This window comes from Rattus norvegicus, chromosome 6 (genome assembly GCF_021556685.1).
Source record: "Rattus norvegicus strain SHRSP/BbbUtx chromosome 6, alternate assembly SHRSP_T2T, whole genome shotgun sequence".
NCBI lineage: Eukaryota > Metazoa > Chordata > Mammalia > Rodentia > Muridae > Rattus > Rattus norvegicus.
The window spans coordinates 142,308,455-142,318,087 of record NC_141539.1 but is presented as its reverse complement, the minus strand read 5'-3'; the positions used below and the strand labels follow the sequence as shown (position 1 = coordinate 142,318,087).

Here is a 9,633-nt window from a genome sequence, read left to right as displayed (position 1 = left end):
CTCATTGTATAAACAAATGGATCTGATTCTTTTCCTTCCATCTGGTACATTTTTCCTCATCTCAATATTCCACTTTCATGTGATGGTTTTACAGTATATTTATTTCTCTAAGTATTGTTTCATATTTTTGCAGACTGTTTTTTTTTGCTTTGTTAATTGGATATATTTCTCTATTTATATTTCAAATGTTATTATCATTCCTGTTTTCTTGTCCATAAGATCCTTTCCACCCCCTTCCCGATAAGTGTATTCCTACCATCCACCCCCATCACATCCCTGACTTTTCCCTTCACTGGGGTTCCAACCTTCGCAGGACCAAGGGCTTCCTCTTCCACTTTTGCCCCAACAAGGCTATTTTCTGCTACATACATAGATGGAGCACTGGGTCAGTCCATGTATAGCCTTTGTGTAGTTTTTCAGTCCCTGGAAGCTCTGGTTGATTTGCACTGTTGTTCTATTGGGGTTGCAAGCCCCTTCAGCTCTTTCAGTCTTTCAAAAATGTGGTATATCTACACTTTGGAGTACTCCTAAGGGAAAAAAAACAATGACTTCATGAAATTCATAGGCAAATGGAATGAACTAGAAAATATCACCCTGAGTGAGGTAACCCAATCACAGACAAACACACATGGTATGCAATCACTGATAAGTAGATATTAGCCCAAGAGCTTGAATTACCCAACATGCAATCCATAGACCAAAGGAAGCTCAAGAAGAAAGTTGACCAAAATATGGCTGCTTTCACTGCTTCATAAAAGGGGGGACAAAAATATCCATAGGAATGGAGAGTTTTGAAACATGTTGGGTACACATGATACTTTAAGTTAAGACCTGGAATTAGTAGAGGGTGGGGAAACTCTCATCAGTATGTATTATATAAAAATAATAATCTATTTTTAATAAGAGGGGTAGAAGAAAAATACATTTATAAACAGAACCTTACAAAACTGTTAAAATATATCAATTTATGAAATTTGCTGGTATGTGGTTTCAACCACAGAAAAAACCTCAACCAATGTGGAGAACCACAGACTCTAAAAGACAAGCATGTATATATTTCCTTAAATGCAGGTGTCAGTTGTTATGTATTCCAAAGGCAGGTTACAATCCTTATGAGTACAGAGATGAGATTTACTGGAAGAATCTACTAGAGATGGATGGATATCCTTAGGCATCAGAAATAAAATATAAATGGATGGATTAATATGGGAGTTCAGAGATCTGAGGTTAAGGGAAGAAACATGAGGAGAGAAATTGAAAATTATGGTCCATTTGAGGGGTTGTATGCAATCCTAATTCAGGAGAAGTTGCTGAAAATATATACACCAATGAATGAAATCCAAATGGAATCATCTAATAGTGGAAGAGACAAAGTCCCAGCTACACATCTCTCTCCATCAAATAAAAATTCTGGTTCTTGGAATGTGTCACAGATAATCAATGTGTTAGGCAATGGACCACAGTTCATCTCCAAAATCATTCAGTCTGCTTCCAAAGCTGTTAGTTTCTTTCCACAAGTTGAATGCAAGTTGTTTTTCCTGAAGGCAACATCTACACCATATATTGAACTGGGCAAGTTGAGCTGCAATCTACTTGGAGTTTTCACTACTCCTGACTAGAATACACAGTAAGGGAAAGTATCTGTAGACTGCCAAAGTAGAAAGCTAAACAACAATCCAGCTACAAACTGATTTCCAATATGATCTCCCTGTAAGTTATGCTGTTGCAATAGTAGCACAAACCTTGATGTAGGAAACAACCCATAACTGACTGGGTTTTAGGCTCACACTATTGCATGAAATTATCACTGATACTGATTTTTTGGGCAAGAAGCTAATACAAAATAGACCAAGTTTACCAAGAACTAGAAGTTTAAACAGAAATTCAAATCATAAATTGACTAAAATGTTTACAAGACAGATGTTCAATCATCTCAGAAATTTTCTCTGACAGCTGGAGGACAACAGTGATGATGGTAAAGCCATGCCTGTACGACCCAAGACACTCAAACCAAATTCTCACTCAGCAAAAAGAAGTCTTGTTCTCCCCTGTAGGCCAAAGGACAGGGAATAAGAGATAAAGACAGGAAAGAAAGGATGAGGGAGAAGGGGTAGGTAACAAAGGAGAGGGAGGATTGGTTACTAAAAGAGACAATTGAAGAACTTCATCTGCATTGGAAAATGGCTGTTTATGAAGGTGACAATGGATAAACTATGGTTGAGGGGTTTAGATTTAACCAGACATGTTAATTAGGATATCCAAAGGGAGTGTTGATTGATTTTACATTCCAATTGCTCGCCTCTCCTCTGGACCCCATAAATAAGTTCCCCCTTCTATTCCCTTACTTACTTCTCTGAGAGGGTAGGTTCACCATTAGATATCCTCCAACGCTGGTCCATCAAATCTCTGCAGGTTTAGGGGCATCATATCCCAGTGAGGTCAGACAAGAGAGTACAGTTAACGGAGTGGATTCCAAGAGAGGTAGCACCTTTAGGGACAGACCCCATTCCTCTTAATGGGGGATCCAAATGGAGACTGAGTTACCCATGTGCTTGGCACCTTGGTCCATCCAATATATGCTTTTTGGTTGGTGTCTTAGTTCCAGAAAGACCCTGCAATTATGGAGTAGTTTTCATTGCACATCTCTAAGATTCAGACATTTTATGTGGTAGGTCCTTTATATCTTTCCCAAGCAGAGGTTTTTGTAATTATCCAGTCATTTCATGTAGGCTTATTTCATAACTTTGTTCAAAGGGTCAGAGAGGTCTTGAGCTGCATCAACATTTTTGTTATTGATATCAGCAGTGTAACTCCAATGTACTATTATTCTGTCTTTTAGTCTGTCTATTACACAATGTAGGGAGTGTGATTTACGTGCTGACGACAGTACTCTGCCTGAAGTGTAGCATGAGGAAGACAGGAAAAAGGATCTTATGTCCTCTTTTTACCTTTATAGAAAGTGGAAGTAGTAGAGTTGAAATGAACTGTCACTAAGGAGGAATCTGACTTTGAGAGGATACTATAGTAATGTCTGCACTCCTCCTAATCGCTGAGGAATAAATCATTATCCTTAGGTAAACTAGAGCCATTTATTCCTTAACCTGAACTCTGTGAACACTGAAGTTAAAGGGATAAGTTATTTCATAAGCCAGACTGTGCAACATTAGTGTGATCCATGACAAACCTACCTGCATGGGAGCTCACGACCAGCAGGGGGCACCATGGGGCCAAGAGTAACCATGGAGAGAGTTGTGAGTGGAGGGGACGCTGTGTCCTTTGTGTTTTCCTACGTGAAGTGTATTAACTGCTCTGTCCTGTTATGATTGATATGTGATATATCAATGTTCAAACCCCCTAAAGATTCTTTTTTAAATATATATATATATATATATATATATATATAACAAACATATATATTTATAGTTTTTATTTGCTTTTTTTTTCATTTTTGAACAATTCACACACTGTATTTTAGTAACTCATTCCTTCATCCTCAACTCATTCCAGAACTTTCCTACCTAACAACTCATTCAACTACACACATTTTTTTTCCTTTTTGAAAAAAAAAGGAAGAAAATTAAAAGGGGATTAAAAGCAAACAAAAATTAAACAAAGCAATATAAAACAACACACACACACAAACACACACACACACAAACACTCACACACACACACACACACACACACACACACACACACACACCAGTAAAACCACAACTCAGTAACTATGATACATAGGAAAACCTAAGTCCCACAAACGGAATTGAAGAAGGTCACATAAAAATGTCTGCACTTCTGGTGCTGGCTCCAGTCAATGCTTCTTGTGGAAGCATTTCAGAGGCAAACCCGTCATAAAATAATAACCTACAAACTTTAGTGTCACAATTCTAGAATCTCTTCTTGTACAATTCAACATACCACACAAAATATTCAAATCTTGGAACACATATCAATGAGAACATAAAACATTTGCTTTATGGACATGAGTGATCTGTTCCAGTATATTTTTCCAGTTTCATGCAGACACTTATCAAGTACATAATTTGTTTTACCACTGAGTCACATTGATTTATCTACATGTAACAATTTTTTACATTTTATTTATGCTTTGTTGGAAATCTGGTATTATTCCTTCCAGTGTATGCTGTTTATAGAGCATGAATAACATGTTATGAATATATATATATATATATATATGAATATATATATATATATATATATATATATATATATGAATATATATATTACATGTCTGTAAATAAGGTGTAGAGTCAATTGAGTACATGCTTGTATCATTATTTCTGGGACACTATAAAATGTTATTGATTTATGTTTTGGTGAATTTCATAGGAAAGACTTTATCCCAGGTAAGTGTGGTCCAAACCCATGTTTAAAGATGATATAGGTTCTAGTAGACCTTGGTTGTATTGTTAATAGTTATGTTGTCAAACTGCCTTATAAATAGTTATATTTAAAACCAGTACATTGCCTGAACCTTGATCACAGAGGCTCATAAGTGCTGGTATAAAGGCTGACACAGACATTCGTGAGTGTTCAGTGTGCTGAGATTGACAGAGAACTCAGCCAAAGGGAAATAATGACACCAATCCCTCACAAAGAAATCAAGGGCCATCATAAAACAGGGGAAGGAACTGATGTATAATGCAAAATGGGGCCAATGGAGATCAGATTCTATCTCAAGGGATTTCTCTATTCTTAGTGCACAGATGAACTCTCAGCAGCTATACTTACCTACACAAACTTACTTACCTACTCAAACCAGTGGATATTACCACAGGGGAGACCTCAAAATGATTGAGCAGGCAAAGATGTCTACTGGTATGCTTAGCAATATCAGGTAATTGCCTTAGAATTGAATGACTTAAATCACCCTCTGAGTTTAATATATCCACCTTGGTGCATATAAACCCTGAACCCACCACTAGAAGTAATAGAACAATTAAAAATTACAACATGGATGGGGAAGAATCCTTGAGGGCCCATACCAGGCTGAAGGTCTTTTGAAATTTGATGACTGATGGGCAAAATATATTCACTTTCTTGGGGGAATGTTTCTGGAGGCTCACACTTTACTAGCAATAATCTTATCAATGTGTAGATAGGTAGAACTAATTAAACTCACTGTTTTATTAGGTAATGAAACAGAGGAAAAAGATTTTGGGAAAGGGACTTACTGGAAGGGTCTAAGGGGAGGATTGTAGTATGATTCCTGAGAGAGGTGGTAGATTATAGCATATTTCATATATGATTGAAAAACTCAAAGAATAAAAATCCTTATGAAATATAGACATAACAACTTTACTCCTGTACAGATTTTTCAAACATACATTTTGTACACTGCATATTTCTCATGATACCTCTTGCCATTCCTAATTTTGTCTTTATTCCACTAGAGAATTTCCTGGATAAAATATCATGGATTTGCATAAATCATTGTATATAACTATGAAATTTCTAAGAGATGATAATAGAGTCTAATTTAATGTCTATGATTTTGAGATTGTCTTCATTAATACAGTTATCACTAAGTACATTCATTTTTCAAAAAGCAATGTTAAGTTCTTATTTATTTCTGGTCAAATATATATATATATATGTATATATATATTTGTGTGTGTGTATGTTTGTGTGTGTACAATTTATAATATATATAATCATGCCTTACTGATAAAATCATTTCTTGACATGCCTTTAGCTTATTGCTATAATTTAGTTATTGTGGATCCTCCTGCAATAAGCTTTTACAGGTAAATATTTTTGAAGCATATTTACTTTTAGTCATTGACCTTTGAAACATATAACCTGTTGGAAAAGCAATTATTAGTTGCAAATATGCGAAAGTAACTGTAAAACTATAAAAATTGACTGTTATTGAAATTTTCCATTATTGTAATCATAATCTTCATCATCTTCATCATCAACACAATGATCACAACCATGACCATCACCATCCACACCATCCCAATAATCACCACCATCACCACCACCACCACCATCATAATCATCATCATCTCATCATCATCGCCATCATCACAAAGCATTATCTGTAAATTAATGTGTTAACATATCACAGAGTGGTACAGGCCAAAAATTGATTGAGAGATTTTTCCCTGTAGTTACATGCAAAGCATCTGTCCATGGTTAATAGAAACTGACTGGGATGCACTTCTGGTTGTACCAAGAACTAAGCATCCTGCTCCCTGACCCATGTGCCTTTTCAGTCCTTCCTCTTTACAGTTGTTCTCCAGCTGGACTAGGTTCTTATGTAATAAGTCCCCTGTTCATAAATATGCAAATTATCTGAGTCTATGGCAGTAAATACGGGGATATCCACACACTGAAAACACCATTTGATCAGTGTCCTCACCACAGTCCCTGAACACAATGACTTTAACCATGGAATGGAGCTGGGTCTTTCTCTTCCTCCTCTCAGTAACTGCAGGTAAGGCTCTCATCATTTAGAATTCTGAAAAGGAGACAGGCCCTGAGATGGCACTGACATCCACTCTGACTTTTCCTCCACAGGTGTCCACTCCCAGGTCCAGCTGCAGCAGTGTGGAGCTGAGCTGGTGAAGCCTGGGACTCCTGTGAAGATGTCCTGCAAGGTTTCTGGATACACCTTCACCAGCTACGTAATAAGCTGGATAAAGCAGACGACTGGACAGGGCCTTGAGTGGATTGGATATATTTATCCTGAAAGTGGCAGTACAGGCTACAATGAGAAGTTCAAGGGCAAAGCCACATTGACTGTAGACAAATCCTCCAACACAGCCTTCATGCAACTCAGCAGCCTGGCAGCTGGGGATTCTGCGGTCTATTACTGTGCAAGGCACAGCATTGTAACCACGTGCTGAGTGTGTCAAAAACTCTGAAGGAGCAGGAAGCTGTGCTGGAACCGAGATGACAGAAAGAATAACCTTTAGACTTGCTTGGAAAGAGTAATTTTTTATTATCCATTTATTGCTTCTTCCTCACAATCTTATATTGCCTTTGTCATTTTTGTAAGAGCAGTTCTTTTAAAATTGTTATGCTGATTTAGGATAAACCCACATTACACCATGCCTTGTTATTCTCTTCAACAGTGACAACCTCCATTGACCTATTTCTTATTCAACAAAATAACAAAAAGGGGAAACATATGGTATATTAGCTTCTTTTTTCTTTTAGAACTTTTAGGTGTGCTCTTAAGCTGCTAATGTGTTCTCTCTACAGTTTCTAATTGGAGGCACTCAGAACTATGTGTTTTCTTCTTAGCACTGCTGTCATTGTGTCCCACTACTTTGGGTATGCTGTGCCTTCATTGTCACTAAATCTTAAAATGTCTTTTATCTTTCTTATATCTTACTAGACCAAGTTATCAATGAGTATAGCATTCTTCAACGTCCATGTATATGTGGGTATTCTGTTGTTTTTGTTGTTATTGAAGACATGCCTTAATCTGTGGTGGCCTTATAGGCTGCATGGGATGATTTCAATCTTTTTGTATCTGTTGAGGCCTGTTTTGTGACCAATTATATGGGTAATTTTGTAGAAGGGACCATGAGGTGCTGAAAAGAAGTCACAGTCTTTTGTTTTAGAATGAAATGTTCTATAAATATCTTCTAAATCTATTTGCTTCATAACTACTGTTAGTTTCTCTGTGTGTATGTTTAGTTTCTGTTTCCATGATCCGTTCAATGATGAGAGTGGGGTGTTTAAATCTCCCACTATTATTGGGTGAGGTGCAATGTATGCTTTGAGCTTTAGTATGGTTTCTTTTATGAATGTAGATTCCCTTGCATTTAGCGAATAGATATTCATAATTGAGAGCTTATCTTGGTGGATTTTTTTTTGCTTCATATGGACTTCATTCTGCATCTTTTTTGATAAATTTTGGTCGAAAGTTGATTACATTTGATATTAGAATGGATAGTTCAGATTGTTTCCTGGGACCATTTGCATGGAAAAAATTTTTTACCCTTTAACTATGAGGTAGTTTCTGTTTTTGCCAGTGAGGTATGTTTCTTGTATGGAGCAAAATGCTGGGTCCTCTTTCTGTATCCATTCTGTTTGTCTATCTCTTCTTATTGGAGAATTACTGCCATCGATGTTAAGAGATTTTAATGAATATTGATAGTTATTTCCTGTTATTTTTCTTGTTAGAATGATGTTTGTGTGGCTCTCTTCTTTTGGGTTTGTTGCAAATAGATTATTTTCTTGCTTTCTTTAGGATATACTTTCCCTCCTTGTCTTGGAGTTTTCTGTATATTATCCTCTGTAGGCTGGATTTTTGGAAAGATAATTTGTAAATTTGGTTTTGTCATTGAATATCTTGGTTTCTTCATTTACGGAAATTGAGAGTTTTGCTGGATATAATAGCCTTTGTTGGCATATCTGTTCTCTTAGGTCTGCAGTATACCTCCCCAGAAACTTCTAGATTTCCAGTCTCTGATGAGAAGTCTGGTGTTATTCTGATAGGTCTGCCCTTACATGTTGAGTTTTTCCTTACTGCTTTTAGTATTCTTTGTTTTGTGCATTTGGTGTTTTGACTATTATGTGGTTGGAATAATTTCTCTTCTGTCCAATCTATTTGAAGTTCTTTCTGTCAGCTTCTTGTATGTTTATGTGCATCTATTTCTTTAGGTTATGGAAATTTTCTTTTATAATTTTCTTAAAGATATTTAGTGGCCCTTTAAGTTGGGAATGTTTGCTCTCTTCTTTACTTATTATCCTTAGGTTTGATCTTTGATCTTCTCATTGTGTCCTGGAATTCCTGGATGTCTTGGGTTAGTAGATATTTTGGGTTATACATTTTCTTTGAATTTTTTTTCAATGATGTCTATGATCTTCTGCCCTGAGATTTTTCTCTTCCATCTCTTATATTCTGCTGGTGATGCTTGCATCTATGCCTCCTGATCTCTTTCCTAGATTTTCTATCTTCAGGGTTGTGTCTATTTGTGATTTTTTTATTGTTTCTATTTCCATTTTTAGATTCTGGATGGTTTTATTCAATTCCTTCACCTGTTTGGTTGTGCTTCCCTGTAATTCTTTAAGGGATATTTGTGTTTTCTATTTAAGGGCTGCTACTTGTTTACCTATGTTGTCCTGTATTTCTTCTTTTTTTTTTTATTAACTTGAGTATTTCTTATGTACAATTCGATTGTAATTCCCTTTCCTAGTTTCCAGGCCAACATCCCCCTAAACCCTCCACCTCCCCTTCTCTATGGGTGTTCCCCTCCCCATCCTCCCCCCATTACTGCCCTCCCCCCAAAAATCACGTTCACTGGGGGTCCATTAAGCAGGACCAAGGGCTTCCCTTTCCACTGGTGCTCTTACTAGGCTATTAATTGCTCTCTATGAGGTTGGAAACCAGGGTCAGTCCATGTATAGTCTTTGGGTAGTGGCTTAGTCCCTGGAAGCTCTGCTTGGTTGGCATTGTTGTTCATATGGGGTGTCGAGCCCCTTCAAGCTCTTCCAGTCCTTTCTCTGATTCCTTCAACCAGGGTCCCGTCCTCAGTTCAGTGGTTTGCTGCTGGCATTTGCCTATGTATTTGCTGTATTCTGGCTGTGTCTCTCAGGAGAGATCTACATCCGGTTATGTCGGCCTGCACGTCTTTGCTTCTTCCATCTTGT

At 37.0% G+C, this 9,633-nt stretch overlaps 1 pseudogene; it reads left to right on the top strand.

The window, feature by feature from the left end:
* The first annotated feature begins 6,417 nt into the window (after nucleotides 1–6,417).
* On the top strand, nucleotides 6,418–6,875 carry LOC691950 (Ig heavy chain V region VH558 A1/A4-like; annotated as a pseudogene).
* Nucleotides 6,876–9,633: the final 2,758 nt, after the last annotated feature.